This window comes from Dasypus novemcinctus, chromosome 11, assembly GCF_030445035.2.
Source record: "Dasypus novemcinctus isolate mDasNov1 chromosome 11, mDasNov1.1.hap2, whole genome shotgun sequence".
In the NCBI taxonomy this organism is placed as follows: Eukaryota; Metazoa; Chordata; class Mammalia; order Cingulata; family Dasypodidae; genus Dasypus; species Dasypus novemcinctus.
The window spans coordinates 47,506,578-47,525,089 of NC_080683.1; the positions used below are offsets into that span (position 1 = coordinate 47,506,578).

General features: G+C 36.1%; 1 protein-coding gene across 5 annotated transcripts in view; it reads right to left on the reverse strand.

The window, feature by feature from the left end:
- Positions 1–18,512, reverse strand: part of FILIP1 (filamin A interacting protein 1) — a 427,722-nt gene that overhangs the window by 81,719 nt on the left and 327,491 nt on the right. The gene's annotated exons all lie outside the window — the stretch shown is intronic.

Here is an 18,512-nt window from a genome sequence, read left to right on the forward strand (position 1 = left end):
TTGGGGATAAAACCACTTTACATCTCCATTTTGATAAACTTTTTCATTTCTCTACAAAAGAATGAAACTCAAAATTCTAGAGAGTTTCTATCCCTGAACATTCCTATTTTCACATCTAAGTTTTACCAGAGGCAGGGGAGCTGTTAAATAGATCCTGTAGTTAAATAAATGTAAAATGGCCTAGAGGGCAGAATACTTTGAAGACTCTAGAGGAGTTACCTTCTTCTGATTGGGGTAAAAGAAGGAGTGGAAGAAGGGAGAAACTTTAAAAAATGTTCAACGCGTTTAGTCCTGATGATGGAGGAGAACAAATATGAGATTAGGGGATAGAAACAGGCACAGAGGAGCCACACCCTTCTCTTCCATGCTACATGGCTCTTCTTTGTGCCAGTGGAAGGGCATGGAGGCCCTCCTCCCCCCAGAACTGAAACAAGGCCATACCAAGTAAAACAAGGAATGATACCCAGCTGATTCAAAGCATGTGGGGGCAGCAAAGAGCTACTCTGGGAAGTCCAGGACTGACAGGTGAGAGTGTTTGATTAATCTTGCAAAGTCAAGGGAGGGTATCTGGCCTTTGCTAGGACAGCATCAGTCAAGGGGCCAGTATAAGACACTGGGCATCATCTTATAAAGTAAAGGGATGTTATCTAGGCTTTGCTGGGAGAGCAGGGATCAGGGGCCTCTCGGCAGGTGGAAGCCACATAGAGGGCTGAATCAAAGCATTCATTCAATAAATATTTGGGTAATGCTTTGAAATCATTTTGAAGATAATAATTACTACCTCAGAGAATTAAATTTAGAGGGATATAGACAGAATTGTCTGACATTTAAAATGTAAATGGTAAACCCTATGATGAAGGAAATACAGGGGGCTAAGAAGTTCCTCTATAACACTTGTCTTGAGTCTGAGCTATCAGAGGCAGCTTCCTGGAGGAAGTGACCTCAAATCTCACAATGGGTACTTCAGCCAGAGGAAAACAGGTGGACGTAGGGTGAGAGTGTTCAAGGCAGAAGGACACCTGCATGCAAAGGCAAAGCATATTTAGATGCATGGGATGGGACAACATGAGGCTGGAGTGATAAATGAGACACAAATCTTGAAAAGCCTTATAAACCTGGCAGTGAGCTAGCATTGTTTTATGGAATAGCAAGAAGGCTTGGAATTTTTTAAGCAGAAGGACAGTAACATGGTCATATTTGTGTGGTGAAAAGTCATTCATTTGCTGTGTTACAATCACAGAAATTCTGAGTCAGCTGGTCTGTTGGTGTAGCTCAGGAAAAGTGATTCAAAATAGATCTGCAGGTGATTCTATAGACAGTGATGTTTGGGAACCACTGGTCTGGCAGATGGACCAGCTTTGCCCCAAAAGCCCTTAAAGTTTTGTTGTGTCAGCTCAAAGGACCCTGTGGTATCCTATGATTCCCAGGGACTTGCTTGTACCAGAGGTTTCTCAGTGTTCTTTCTGTGTTATCAGTCCCATTGATCCTACTTCATCAAGGAACAATGCTGACTTCAGACCAGCAGCCTGAATCCCTGGAAGCTTGTTGGAAGTGTTTGCCAGTTGTGGTTTGCCAGGGACTGAGAAGGGTGGCTTGCCAGGATGCAGTATGATTAGAGTGAAAACCAGGACAGTCCAGGAAAAACCAAGATGAGTTGGTTACTGAAGGGCAAATGCCAAGTAAGCAGGTGACTGGATAGTCCAAAATATACCTGCACTGAACAAGACAGTGATAAACTCACTCTACAAAGGAGCTGAATTTCACTGTGGTGTTTCCAAAACTTTCTTTAAAGGCCAAATGCCATTATTGATTATTTTGCCAAGTAATATTTTAACAATTCCTAATGTCTTCTTTTTAATCTTTGAAAAAAAAATAATGAGCAGGAAAGTAGGGTTTAATTATTATGCCCATGAGATATAAGCTTTTTTTTTTATCCCACGCTTTTAAAATGGAGTAGTGTAAAGTCCTGGGAGGACAAGGAATGTCAACAAGCCTCGAGCCTTGGTTAAATGTGTGCATCTTCCTGGAGCATGAAGGTAATTAGTTTTAAACTTTCAAAATATTAGTATAATTTTAATATTCGCATGAATGTTTAAGACAAAATACAAGACTTAGAAAACAATTTCTTGTAGCAGACAGCTTTGGACAGACTCTCAGACGATGACACCATGACCCTCAGCATGATGATCCACTCTGCTTGGTGAAGAGGGAGCATTTCTAGTTGGAAGTTTGAGAATCCCTCTTCCAACCTAATGACCCAGCCGGCCATGAATGGGGCATTCCCTGCCAAGAGCTGCTGACCTGAAATGAAAAAACCCAGAATGCCACTGTCCTTCTTTCTGTTACAAATGGGTAGTTTAGCAATGGTCCCACTGCTGCAGTGAACTAAAGAGCCCTAGTAAGATGGGCCTGGGAGGCCACTACATGCCCATTCTGTGAATGCTTTCTCATTCTGGGCACTCAACTTTCTGTATCTTTCTAGGTAAGGTAATATATTAGTTTACACGCCTGTTTCCTTCTTAGGCTGTGTGCTGTTTTGAGAACAGAGGCTGTGTTGACAGTGCCTAAAAGAGTGCTTGTCACATGACAGACACTCAGTAAATATTTGTTGAAATAGAGAAAAATAAGATTAAGTGATGTAAAGTCAGAGAGGCATAAACGGGCACTGAAAACCTCAGAACAACCTTAACTACTTAGCCATGTTCAAAAGATCTAAACAATTACATTTTATCAACCTCTTTACTCTTTCATCTGACATCTTTGTGTACAATTTAGGAGTCACTTTGTTCTCTTAAGTTTATTCAAAAAAGAAAATATGTAAACCAAATAAAGAAAAACAGTACATTCCACCAGAATGTTGCAACAGGAAATGGATTAACTTTAAATCTCATGCAAAGTGAATTATACTTTTTACTTTAGTTAGGTAAATACTAAGAGTATAGACTGAAAGAAAAAAAGATGTGTATAATTTATATTATTGTAAAAATCTGTGTAATTTATTATATTACTATAGAAATTAAACCCGCTTTTCTCCTGAATTTTAGAAAGCAAAGTTAATATGATTAGTAATAACAAAATACAAGGAGAACATGCAGACACAGTTTAGGGGCCATTGGGGCTATATATGTCCTTCACTTTCTCTGGAGCAATTTCTCTCCAAATTCTATGATCAATAGTAGCTTGAAAGTCTCTTTGGAGCTTGTTCTTTAAAGACCACACTCCTTTCTAGCACTTCATACTGACTATCATCCAAAAGAATATTTATATTAGAAAATCAGAAACAGATGATATTTTTCATGTTAAAATTTTCTCTTTTAATCACCATGATAGTTTGAAGTTTTAAAAGTAAAATTCCTTGTAATAAATTATAAAAGTGTAGTCATATTTTTCCTGTTATTAATCAACTGAATATCACTACCATCTATTGATTTAAACACATTTTTATGATTTATGTGGTTTTCTTCTTTTTACACACTTTGGGATATTAATAGTGTGACAGCTGCTGTGTACTGGATTAGAAATTAGATAAGGTCACAGGTTTTCCCATGTGGTGCTGTGATCCTACAGTGTGTAATTTCTTAAATTCCAAAAGACTTTGCAAGCTTTCTGCTCTGTGCTAACAAAGAACATGAGCAAAACGCTTCTACTGCCCACCTTTCTGAGTAACCAGGTCGAGCAGATAGGGTCCAACTGTCTGTGAACTGGTTGAGAAGCTGAATTCCTTAAACCATGGGAGAAACCATTGCTAAGGCACAGCTACATGATATTTGCTAACTGTGGTCGTTTTCCAGCTCAGTCAACTGAATCCCCTCAACATAAACCAGCTAGGTAAGACTCAGGATAGGCCAACATCTCTGGTACAACTCTGCTTATTTAGGTTAATTCTCCTCACCTCCTTACATTTTTCTATGATTGCCTCCTTTTCAGTTGGTCTCTCAAGGTTATTTTTCAAGTTTGAGCAGAATCCTCTGATGTAATCCTGTCTAGAGGACTGACTGGCATGCAATAGCCACAAGGCTATTTGCATGTGGGGCCAAGGCTCTTGCTGGGAAAGAACTCATCCTGAGGGAGGAAGGGCACCATTTTAGTTGAAGGACAATGGAGCAGGGTCAGAGGGTAAGGGTGAGCCTGAGTGCAACAGAGTGTCTGTCACTCAGACTCCCCCACCCCTCCAGCATAACCCCCGCGAAAATGCCAGAGTCCCAGAATGAGGGACTGCCATAAAAGACCCAAATAAAAACTAAAAGAATTGGTAAATTAGAATTAAAAGCATCTCAATTTCAGTAGTAATGGGGGAGGGGGCGTTGGAAGGGGCAGCACTCTCTACATCTTGAGGATCATGCTCTCAGTATAGACATCAGCCTGGACAGCTTCCACATAGACATCACCAGAGATAAACAGAAGAGAGAGCCTTTTGGGTACACACAACAATATTGGCCATGATCTTCTAACATGCACTTACAGGGGTAACCATCAGTCAGTTAGAATAGGGAGAAATGCAAAATGGCGAATGCCAAACAACAGCCCAGAGCATTGTGTGTGGGTCATTTTCTGGGGACATCTAGGGTATAAGGGGCAGAACCTAAAGGCACCTGGCATTCCCACCGGGCAGGTTGGGCACAGGCAGAAGAGGGAAAAGATATCTATATAAACTTTCTTTGACCATATTTTTATCCTCAGACTTGTGAGAGCTGTGAAGTGTGGGTAACACTTTCAAAAGAGAAAATATCTCAACAAAACAAGTCTACATTGTCTGTATAGAATGTGTATATGAGGTTTATTTAAATCACATAACATTAAGTCCCTTTGAATGAACTGCCTACCTATTTTAGCCTCTGACCCAAGGGAATTCTATATTTATAACATACATCTGACCAGTTTAGCAAAACTAGAGTTTGGTTTCTCAAACAAAAATGCCAGAAATCTCTGCCATTCTAAACTCATAGTGAATGACACACTGGATATTTAGTTGTATAAATAATCAATGATTAGTACTTTAAATATCAGAGTTTTTCACTTTAAATGATTGGGAATAGTAAATCTTTAAATAGATTATAAAGTCCCTTCCTTCTTAAAAGGAAAAATAATGTACATAAGTTAATATCTTTTTGAGAACTCAGAGTGGTCATTATAAATATAAGTTGTTCTGTTGTGCTGCTGATGAATAATGTTATATAGTTACTGAAACCACTTGCTTTGCGTCTTTTAAAGTTCCTAATGTGAACTTAGAGCTAGCTTTTTCCTTATATTTACTTAGACTTAGGAGGAGCCGTATGGTAGAAAGCATGTGCTTGAAAATCTTGTGTTAGAAACATGCATCCGTGTTACTATTAGAGTGACCTCGATCAAATGAGTTAGCCTCCCTGAACTCAATTTCTTGAACTGTAATGTGACACAGCTGTAGCTACCTCACTGGTTTTACATGTGCTAATCCACACAAGGTGCTTGGTAAGTGTTAGTCACCCCACCCCTTGGGAGTCAAAGACAAACTGTGTCTCTGCCTTTTACTATAACTGTGCAGCCTTGGGCAAGTTGTCTCTGAACTTCAGTTTCCATACTTGTATGAAAGCTAAATATATGTAAAGTGCCTATCATATTGCCTGGCAACAGTAGGTGCCCAATAAAAGCCAGTTTTCTCTTCTCTGTTCTCCCAAGAGTCGGTGGCTGATATGTAACACCTGGATCTACTAAGCAATAAAACCAAATGCCTTTCCACAAAATGAATCAGTAGGTCAAAGGCTAAAGCAGTTCTCTCATCTTTGTTGATCCCTATATCCTATGACTGTCTAAGCCACTCATAACAATATTTCTGATCTATGTTATGAATCTCACAGCCCACTGGCAACTCCACATCAGCTTGGCCTGAACTTCTAGGGCTCTTTTATTAATACGAATAATGGATTTGATATGAAGACACCAATACCTCTCTAATTTAAAAATTTGAGCTATACTGTTTATTCTTGAGTCTGCAATTCATTTATCACCCCGTCAAAAGATTATATTACAGCAGAAATTACATGTGTTTTTCTAAACTTTTCTTAATATTCTATTTAAAACAGGACATCACTAAGAAGCAATGTTAAATAATGTATCTTGTGCTAGCACTCATAATGAAAGTAAGCACTGCCTAATAGATGAAGGATGTAACCAAAGCCAAGTTCTTTGAATTAAGAAAATAAAATAAAAATCATACGAAAAAAATTTTTTTTAAATTTTAAGGAGGTATTGGGGTTTGAACCCAGGACCTTGTACATGGGAAGCAGTTATTCAACCACTGAGGTACACCAACTCCCTAGAACATTAATTTTTTAAAAATACCTCCTTAATGTTTAATAAAATTCCTACAGAATTCTTATGTGGAATTTCTTCTTTTAAAGAAAGGAGATCTCTGAAAAAGTCACAAAACGTCTATAATATTGTGATTTACCAACTGCTTCTCACAAGCAATATTGGCCTTTTAGTGCCGTGCATCATTCAGAAATGCCAAACCTAACCTTTCAAAGAGAAAATTTAGTTGCTTGCAACTGTTCATAAAATGATCTTGTCTTTTAATTATTTTGGACCAGAGCTAGGGCATCTCCAAAAATTTTTTAAATGAGAATTTCTCATATGTATTGTAACTTAAATGGTATGGAGCTATTGTTATGTTCCGTGACTTGAGAATTGACACAAAATATCTACATCTGTCATTTCTGGTGCCTGACACTCTCCTAATCATAACATTCTTTCACTTTGTAGTTGCAGGTGCTTCATATTCTCCTTCCGCACAAGACACAGAGTTCAGTGAGGGCAGGAGTTTCATTCTCTTTTTGTCTCTAGCCCCAAGCTCTGTGACTGCCCCAAGTGGATGCTCAATAAATAATTGCTAAATGAATTCATAAATTGCATGTGTACATTGTATTCCACTGATCTATCAACAATTTCCTACACTTCCCATTTCAAAGCATATACATTTTCTCTTTTGAGGACAGAACTGTTTTTTAAAAATTCTACCTACTTCCTTTCACTTGGGAAATTAAGATTCCAAAAGATATTGGCATTTTACCTTCACTTATGTTCACAAAATCCCTGTTAAAATCTCCCCATGTATCAGGTTCTTCACTGTATATGAGGAAGCAATAGCAGTAAACTATTTTTAAGTTATCAAGAAGATCATTACTAGATAGAGATGTGGCAAAGATAACTGCTCACTGAATGTCCATGGGCATTTCCCAATTTCCCAGCCTATTTTTAGATTAAAGGAGGCTGTACGACTAGTTATGGCCAGGAGGCTGTGAAAAGAAATAATGGGTGCCTTTCCATGCTCAAGCATTAAGAGCTGTATACAACTCTTCTACTTCTCTCTTTTCCTGTCCAACAAGTAGTGATGTTCTTCACAATAGAAACTTCCATCAGCCTGGGTTCCTGAATGACTGTGCAGTACAGATCTTGCCCCTAACCCTACCAACCAAACCCAAGATGGACAAGTAATGTAAAGAGAAATAAATTTTGTTGTATGAAGCTACTGGCATTTGGGTATTAATTTGTTGTTGCAGTGCATCCCAGCCCATCCTTATTAATACTGAAATCAGTACCAAAATAAAGGTACTGCAACCACATAAAACTAAAATATATAGTTTATAATATGTGGAAAAAATTTTATGACCCTCACTTGAAAGATCAATACCTGATTCAAGAGGTAACATACTCTCATTTCTTTATCTAAAGATAATAGGTTAAAAGTTGCTTTTCAGTTTTGCTAAGTTCTTCATATCTGTGGTGTAGAGCTCCTTGAAGACATTGTTCTAAACTCTAGAATGCATGATAATGGATGATTGATACATTGAGTCGGAAATTATTTTAAAGATCATGGAACCTAATGCCTTCAATTAAAGATAAGAAATCTGTGGCTTGGGCAGGCAAATGACATGGAATATTATTCAAGAAAATAAATTAAATGTAATAATTCCATAAAAGTAAGTTGCAGTTACTGCCTTCCCACTACCAAACTGTCACAGTTAAAAGATAAGTCACAGCAGAATGCATAAAAAAAGTATGAGTCCACTACATGTGGTTTGCAAGAGACTTACCTTAAATTCAAAGATACAAATAGGTTGAAAGTGAAAGGTTGGGGAAAATGTTTGCCATGCAAGTAGTAAGAAGAGAGAGCTGGGGTAGCTATATTAATATCAAATAAAATAGATTTTAAGTCAAAAATCATTACTAGGACAAAGACAGTCATTATATACTGATAAAGGGATCAATTCAATAAGAAGCTATAATAATTATTAATATATTTGTACCTAACAGCAGAGCTTCAAAATATATGAATCAAATACTGACAGTTTTGAAGGGAGAAATTGATGGTTCTACATTAATAGTAGGAAACTTTAATATACAAATTCAATAACGGATAGAACATCTAGACAAAAGCTCTGTAAAGAAATAGAAGACTTGAACTATTATCTAAACCAGTTAGACATTTATATAACATTAACCTAGAGCAACAGAATACACATTCTTCTCAAGTACACATGGATCATTCTCCAGGAGAGACCATTTGTTGGGTCACAAAACAAGGCTCAATAAATCATACAATGCATATTCTCCAACCATAATGGAATGAAGCCAGAAATCAAGAGCAAAGGAAGAAAGGGAAAATTTAAAAATATGTGGAAATTAAAGAACATACTCTCAAAACCAATGGATTAAAGAAGAAATCACAAGGGAAATTAGGAAATACCTGGAGGCAAATGAAAATGAAAACATGACATATTAAAACTTACAGGATACAGCAAAGGCAGAGCTGAGAAGGAAGTTTATAGCTCTAAGTTCTTATATTAAAAAAGAAGAAAGACGTCAAATCAGAGACCTAACCTCAAAATTGAAGGAACTAGAAGGAGAGGAGCAACAGAAGGAAGGAAAGAACAAAGATTAGAGTGGTGATAAAAGAAACAGAATAAAAAATAGAGAGAATCAATAATTTTAATTTAAAAAATTAAAGAGAACACTCTTAATTCATTTCATGAAGTCAAACACTCCTAATTCATTCTATGAAGACAGTATCACCCTCAGGCCAAAGCCAAATAAAGATATCACAAGAAAAGAAAATTACAGACCAATATCTCTCATGCATTAAAATGTAAAAATCCTCAAAAAAAAAAATACTAACAAACTGAATCCAACAGCACATTAAAAGAATTATATATCATGATTATGTGGGATTTATCCCAGGTATGCAAGGGTGGTTCAACATAAAAAAAATCAATTAATGTAATACATCACTTTAATAGAACAAAGGAAAAATCCACATGATCATCTCCATTGATGCAGAAAAGGCATCTGACAAAATCTAGCACACTTTCTTGATAAAAACACTTAGCATGCTAGGAATAGAAGGAAACTTCCTCAAAACAATAAAGGACATCTATGAAAAGCTCACAGCTCTTATCATACTTGATGGTGAAAAACTAAAAGTGTTCCCTTTAAGACCAGGAACAAAACAAGTATGCCTATTGTGAACAGTGTAGTTCAGCATTATACTGGATGTTCTAGCCAGAGCAATTAGGCAAGAAAAATAAAAGGCATCCAAATTGGAAAGGAAAAAGTAAAACCTTCCCTTTTTATAGATGACATGATCCAATAAACAGAAAATCCTGAAAAAAAAACCCACAACAGAGCTCCTAGAATTAATAAATGAATCCAGCAAAGTGGCAGGGAACAAGATCAACACCCCAAAATCAGTAGTGCTTCTATATATTAGTAATGTACAATCAGAAGAAGAAATAAAGAAAAGAATTCCATTTACAACAGCAACTAAAAGAATCAAATATCTATGAATAAATCTAACCAAGGATATAAAGGACTTGTATACAGAAAACTATAAAACACTGCTGGAAGAAATCAAAGAAGATCTAAATCAATGGAAGGCCAGTACATGTTCATGGATTGGAAGGCTAAATATTGTTAAGATGTCAGTTCTACCCAAAGTGATTTACAGATACAATGCAAACCCAGTAAAAAAATTTAAAAGTACTTTTAATATAAAATAAGTTTTATATTAATACATTTGTATATTTACTATATTAATATATTTTATATTTATATATAATATAATTAATTTGATTTAAATTTTTAATTTTAATTAATTTTAATATGTATCAATGGTTTTTTTTAGGAGGTTACTGGGATTGAACCCAGGACCTCATACATGGGAAGTAAGCACTAAACCACTTAGCTACATCTTTCCCCCTTTTACTTTCTTTCTTTTTTTTTTTTTTTTTATTGACTTTGTAATAATATTACATTAAAAATATATATATATGTGAGGTCCCTTTTTTAAAAAAAATTTTAAATAATTTGCCATTTTTAAAAAGAGGTACCTGGGATTTAACCTGGGACCTGGTACATGTGAAGCAGGCAATCAACCATGGAGCTATATTTGTTCCATAAAAATTTTATGTAGATTTGTATTTTTTTAAGGAGATACTGGGATTCAATCTGGAACCTCATACATGCGAAGCAGGCATTCAACCACTGAGCTACACCCACTCCCCTATCCTTTAACACAGTATATGTTTATTTTGCTTTTTTGCTTGTCTTTCCCTCTAGAATGTGAACTCATTAAGAACAGGATTTTTTTAAAGCTAGTTTGTTTTTGTTATAGCCCTAGTTCCTAAAATAGTATCTGGCAAAGAGTAAACACTCCTAAATATTTGCTGAAGGAATGAATGAATGAATGAATATATGTGGATAGTTATCTGACTTCTGCTTGGGAAAGACTTTCTCTGAAATGACAAAGCAATAGATACAAAATTCTATGTGAAAAAAAATCATAGTCAATTACATGACCCCCAAAAAGTAAATATTTTTAACAACTATGACAGTCATAGGGAAACCATCCTTAATTTTAAAGTTCATGCGTATCAGTGAGAAAAACCTTAAGGTTCAAAGAAAAATGCATTAAAAAAAATGTATAAATAGACAGTTCATTAAAGAGATAGAGAAAATGTTCATTAGTATATATGTGAACTAGTTCAACTTAAATAATAACCAAAGATATGCAAATTAAAACAATCATGACGGGGAGAGATGTAGCTCAAGTGGTTGAGTACCAGCTTCCCTTGTATGAGGTCCCAGTTTGGATCCCTGGCCCTGGAACCTCAAAAAACAAAAAATAATCATGAGATATCATTGCTCATCTTTAAGAAGGACACATTTTTTAACTTTAATAATTATTGCAGGTGAGAGATCGAAGAATGGGCATTCTCACAATATTTTGGGAAGGGTATATGGATCTGAAAGCAATTTGGCAAGAGATAAATGCAAGAGACTTAAAATATTCATACCCTTTAACTGAATAGTTTAAGAATAAGGACAAATATTGGTATATTTTTTTGTTTTTATGTTATTTATAACAGTAAAAATTAGAAACAATCTAAATATCCAATAATAAGGAAATGTTTGAGTGAAATACAGTTCATTCATTGAATGAAATATTACACAGATTTTAGAAATTATATTTCAAGGAGTGGTAAAAGATATGAGAAATGCTTATAACAAATAAAAGATTCAAAATGATATATGCACTGATTGTGGAAAAATACATGTGAAGAAAAATTCTGAACAAAATATATCAAAATATTCAGAATTGTTATTTCAGGTTGGTAAAATTATGGGTGATTGATATTTTTCATAACTTCAATTTTCCTAAATCAGTGTTTTTCATACTATTTTTCATTTTTGTCCTCCTAAAGAGACTTTTCAGATATTTCTTTCTAATTGCCCCCACCATAAAATTTTAATTCCAGTTATATAGTATGTATCTGTTTATACTTCTTTGGAGGGCCACAAACATCGAAAATTTTTTCAACACCCCCCCCCCCCAAAAAAAAAAACCAATTCTCAATCCCTTGGGAGCAATCACATTCTCACTGAGAATGCATGTTCAAAGTGGTCTATATTGAACTGGTTTTATTTTGACAATCTGATATAATATCTTTTAAAAGGAAGTTCTGGAATGGGTAGTTTTAACTCAAAGAAATAAATCTCTAATAGAATTTCTGGGCATCTGATACCTGAAACTTTGAAACAATGATCTTCTATTATGCCTCAAATTGCTAATATAAGTAAAAGACATCTCTTCTAACTAATATCAATGTGGCTCAAGATATGTAGTATTTCACAGGGAGGGACACAGAATTGAATTTAATAACATCCAATGCTTACATTGTACCTTAGTGTGGACAAAACACTTTTCAGAGGTATTGTTTAATCTATTTCTCTTAATTCACTCTACAGATGAAAAAAATAAGGCTCAAATAAATTAATTAATTTGATTAATGTCACATCATTAATAAGAAATAGAGTTATCTGACTCCAACACATTTGTTGTTCCCACTAGATGTTGCTGTGGGGGTCAATCATACTTTTTTAAGTGAAAATAAACACAAAGCAAAGGAAGGTTCTGGAATGAAACTCTCCAAATATTGTTTCCTGTACTAACATTCATCCACAAATGTGCTGCTGTCATCTGGTCCAATTTCCCCACACTACACAACTTGATTAGCTTGCCATGATCTTGCCAACATTTTTTGAGCATTGTCATCTTTTTAGTAACTTCCCTGAAAACATTGCACTTCTATCTTCAGGCCAGAGCACATGAGACAGTGAACCCAATCTTGTAAACTTACTTCTCTGACTCTCCAAGACCCCTTGCCAAGCCACTGCTGCTGGGGAGACAGCCCTAGAGCATGACTTCTTGCAATGTGCTTTGAAGTAGATAAAATATGCACTCACGGACATCTGTCTATTATTTCCTGCACTCACAGCTTTGTTCTTCTTTATTGCCAGAGAATTCTATGGATGATGTCATTTTTCTCTGAAGTGAACAGGCCATCAGAGCTTTTCACCGACATAATTAATTATCTGTAGCTTGATTGTGGGCCAGAAAATTCCCAAGGCACAACCCCCCAAAGCATTAACTCTACTGTGCTTGCTCTTCTTAAACTTTTAAAGAGACAGAGTACCATATCTTTTTTTTTTCCCCTTTTCTCAGACACTGATAATGGTATTTTTGTTCAGTGATATCAAGTAACAGAAAGTAAACTGGGGCACTATTCTATGATTTCACAAGGAAGACCTTCGGTTCAATGGGCAGCAAACTCTAAAGGTCGCTACAGATCAAGTATACAAAAGCAAAGCTTCTAGGGCTTAGTCTTAAATGCTACAGGAATGCATCACAATTACTGAATAGACTCTCTGGGGATTTTGTGAATCTGCAGCAGAAAAATGAGATCTCAACCAAAGCTAACCCTGTTAAATTATCCACAAGGTGAAAGGCTTCATGAAAGGCTTCGGTTTATCAACTACAAAAGCCTAAACCATCAATATATCTAAACCTTATAAGAGAAAAGAAATGATCAGAATGGTGACCATATATTTTGAGAGTTTTTTTAAAAAACTATATCCTTATATAGATCTAATGCAAATTAGTGACCATAAATTTTGAAAGTTTTTTTTTTTCCAACCATATCCTTATATAAATCTAATGCAAATTAGCCAGTTGCCCAGAACACTTGCCACCTTCCATCCTCCTACAGAATGCTGGGTTTCAGCATTCTGTAAATGAGCTATTACTTGCCTCTTTAAAACTGGGGCTCAGTGGGGAATGATCAACACTGTCGGTATCATAACATAGTAGCGGGCCCATAACTTGCTCTAGCCCTGCTCCTAAAGTAAATGAATGATAAGGTCAGGTGGAAGAAATCTTTCATAACATTCTCAACTCTGGTAGAGACAGCAAAGTCCTATCTAACTCATAAGATTAACTGAGACCATAAGTTTGAACGTGTATCTAAATACTGTCCAAAAGAAAAGAAGTGTTGTTGTGTATGGTCTCTTCTTCATCCTTGATTCTGCATAAGCAAGTGTGGATGATGCACTCTTTGAATTAATTTAGTGTGGTAAATTATTTCTTCAGACCTCATATAAAAAAATTTAAAGATTTAAAATTATAATGTAGTAAATTTTAGTTATAAAAAAATCAACATTACAGAAGTAACTAAAGAAAAAAATGGAGGTTTATATTGCATCCTCCCACATTCCACTCCCCATGGCTAATTCTATTAATAATTTGAAGTAGATATCTCCAGAATTGCTTTTCTCTCAGCTACATAGATACAGATGTCAGCACACACATATTCTATTCCCCCCTTCTTTCTCTCTCTCTCTTGCTTGCTCATTCTCATCTCCCTCTTATATTCACTGAGCACTTATTATATGCCAGGAAATATGCCACGTGTTTTACAAACATTATCACAATTAAACCACAGAACCTTATAATATAGACACTGTTATTATCATCATTTTGTAGATAATGGAACTGAGGCAGGCACAGAGAAATTCAGTTATTTGTCCACAGTCTTGTAACTAATAAGGGAAGGCATCAGGATGCAAATCTAGGCAATCTTACTCCAGAATGGGCAATCTTAATATTGTACCTTATGAATTCTCTTTATACACCCATCAATACAGAACCTCTGAACATGTGCCACTGTTTTTTATTCAATAATCAAGTGGAAAGCTCAATGAGAATGAAATTCCATTGACGCTAATACTCATTTCACCATAACTGCTATGCCTGACATATTTCTTAGTTTTTTTAAAAAATAAATGGGTGAAGTCTCCTCTATTTTTACATGTTCAGCTCTCAATTTGAATCTCAATTTTCTCAATTTATTTCTCACATGAATATGTAAAACACAGTTTAGATCAAACTCTAGTACAAACAAGAATTTCTAAGGGAACAGCTAAATCATCATGTTAAACTGGTATTTCACTGTGTTGAATTTGTTTGAAATAAAGATCTCTCCTGTGATCATGCTTGTGGTAATGAAACCAGAACTTTACCAAACACCTCTTTGACTTGTCCTGTTCCCTTCTCTACATTAAAATTGAAGACCCTGACTGCTGTTTCTCTTTCCACTAACACCAGCTCGTGTCATCGTTGGGGCAGTTGGTTATCTCCTTCTTCCTCACTCCTTCCTGTCCTCCTTTTCTCTCTCCCTTCCTGACTTCCTTTCATTCTACCTTCCTTCCATTCACTCTGTAATTTATCCATTCAGTAGTTATAGGCAAGGTGCTCTGCTAGGTGCTGTGGTGGATCGCACATGAGCATAATCGTATGCTTTCTGTGACTTTTTAATCTTGTAGGAGTGAGATGTGGAGAGGCAACTCCTACACCTGACAAATTGTTCAAGTCACATTTTGGGAGGAAGGGTGAGAGTATAAGTTGTAGAGCATGGGATAGCATTCGGCAGTCATCAGGAATGATTTGCTTCAATTCTAGTTCTTTGACCAACCTAAATGACTCCAAGCATTAGCAGGGCATTTGATTCATAGAATAATAGGAATTCAGAGTAGGAAAGAGATTTAATCTCGTAATTTTCAGATAGAAAACCAAGGTTCAGAAAAGTCAGTAATTTGCTCAAGGGATACAACAAATTTGTTGTTGATTACATATTGGAACTTCATGTCTTCTGATTTTTGGACCAGAAACATAACATTCTAAATCACTAGTAAATATAAAAAAACAATCTCAAGTAGGAATTAATTTATATGTGAATTAATTTTTAAAACATGAAAGGTATGACTTTCATTGCCAAATCAGTGTTTTAATTATCATAATGCTATCAAATGCTGGCATGCATGTCAATGGAAGTTTATGACTGGAAAACCAATGCCCTAAAAGAAGCAACTGATGTTTCACTGAAATTTGGCTGTGTAATCAAATACATTCATTACTTGCCCATTTGTACTAGGAATGTGATTACTGACCTCAAAATATTTGATTCAATAATTTTAATTTTAATTCTCACATTGGTGCATTTATAAAGTGCCATTTATATCCTACTTTCCTTCCCACATGCAGTTCCTGCAGTCAGCTAACTTTTTAATAGTCTTCTTGACTTCTTGGGAAAAAATTGACTTTGTTATAAGCTTATCAACAACCTCAACAGATAACATCATTCAAGGATGGGAGCATTCTGGTTAAATGTGTTACATATCATGGTCCTATTACTTGCAGCTGGATAGGAATTTTTTTCATGATAGCCTAAGCCTGAGCTTAATCTGGGGACATGACATTGATTCTAATGCTGAAAAATCTGTCTTACTATTTTGTATAACATTCCCAATGCATCAGCTTTACAGTAAATGACCAAAAACTACTGGTCAACACTCATATAAGTAGCAAGGAAGTTCGGGGGCAAGAATTCTCTTGGTTATGATAGAGTTCACAAAATGATTCAATGTCCTCATAGATTATTTCAAACTTCTGATGCTTTATGTCAGTTATTTGCAGTTACCAAGTTGCCAAACATTATTGTCTCAGACAACTTATATTCATCAGCCTCTAATGAGTTTTGTGGTCTGGAACCTTATCTGAGCTGTCATCATTGTGCATCGTCATGAACAAGTAAATGGTCAGATGAAACCATGGTGAAGATGACTAAATAGAAGAGGCAGGTGGATGAGATCAACCAACCAGCCTTGCCAGATTTTTCAGTGCTGAACTCATCATTTCATGTCCAATAGTGGCCAGTCCTGTTACAATTTTATTACGGAAATACCCCTATGTTTCCTTCAAATTTCTTCATGATTATCAAGACCAACAAGCATGTAGCCTGAATGTCCTGCTCTCTGCAGTCATTGTTCACACGTTATCCCAAAGCTAGTTTAACAAGAAACAATGGAGCTGCAGCAATTTGGGTTGAACTGCTCCAATTAAAGTTCTAGGGCAGGAGTTCTCATCAAGGGGTCTATGACCTTGAATTGAAATTCAAAAAGACATTATTCTTGTGGGGATGTGTTGGTGCAGGTGTGATGTATTTATTAAATAATACACAGTATGATGTAGACTTGGTAAAGAGTCTCTGGTTTGTACCTGACTGGCAGAATTTCTATGAAACAAAAAATGTTAAGAACTCCTCTTTTAGGGTTGTCACATGGATGGGGTAACATTCATGAGGGTCAGGTATGAATGTTATATCCCAATTTGACTTAAACACAGCAAACACATTTGAAGCATCTTTTCCTGAGGTATCTGACATTGCTTTTTCTAACAACACCTCCTAAGGATTCACCACAGCCACAAAGTGAAGGAAACAATCATTTACTTCTAATATTATAGCTTCTAAAGTAGAGATAAGTGGTATTTGGGGTACTACCAATAAAACCCAGAGAAAATTCATTTGCCTCTTCTCCCTCTCTGCATGGGGCTCTGCAATCATCTGTTCTGATCCTGTATCACACCCTTCCATTCCCATCTGAAACTTATTGTGCCCCTGAAACTCACATTCAGCTCTAAGCTAACTCTCCTAAATTCTTCTGAGACTGTTCCCTTCACTTCCTTACTCTACGCAGTGGTTCTCAAATTTGACTGCACAATAGAATCATCTGAAGCTTTAAAAAATATCTGTACCTGGGTCCTCCCTCCACAGATTGTTTTGTAATTGATCCTGGAAGTGGCCTGGCCATCCAGTATTTTTACAGGCTCCTCAGATACTTCTAATCTGCAGCAGAGTTTGAGAACTACTGTTATAAGGGAAATTTGGTTCTCACTTGAGGGCACTGCTTCCCCAGCAGCCCTGAAAAGAATAAACAGCTTCTCTCTCATTCTCCTTGTGCCATTGAGCCTTGAAGTGGGATAGATTTCCTCCTTGCTCTTCACTGCAGCTTCCAGACCATTCTATTTCCTTCATCCCTAAAAAATCTTAGCTTTGACTCTCCTGTCATCAGACAATATAGGTTAGTATCGTTTCTTTCTGTGGTTATGAGCCATTCACACCTCTGGGACATTTATGCCCCCTCCTTCCTTGAAGATTTTAGTTCTTGTCACTTTCTCTAACACTATAGTTAAATTTCTCAGTGATTTAATTTTTCCTGTAGTCTTCTGATAACTCTGTGTAGCATATATAGCTTTGCATTTTTTTCCACAACCCTTTCTGTTCTTTCCCCTTCTGGTCACCGTGGCATTTCATTTCTTAATAATTACATAGCAAGCCTTAAAAAATAACTGTTTATGAACTCATTACTTAATCTTAAATGCTTAGACTTGTCTCCCAGGAAACTCTAAGAATAATCTGTTCTGTGAACTGCTTGACCACATCCATGTCAATAAATCCCTTAGGAATTATTGTAAAAATGTAACTTCAGGCCTACTGACAAACACTGTAAAAATACTAGTTTTACATAGTTACTGTAAAAGTGTAACTTCTGCCCTGCTGGGAAACATTGTGAATGTATGTTCCCTAATTATCTGTCCTAAGTATTGTGCTTTTTAATTATACTCCCCCTCACGTGCCCTCCCCATCCACACACAGACATGAAGTATAAAAGGCCCCTCCTGCTTTGTGGCAAGTGCGAACTCAGAGGCACCATGCTCTCTGCCTACCACCACAGATGAAGATTTAGGCCACAACTAGGCTCAAATCTACCACTGGGTGAAGAGCTTCCCCATGTAAGTTCCCTAA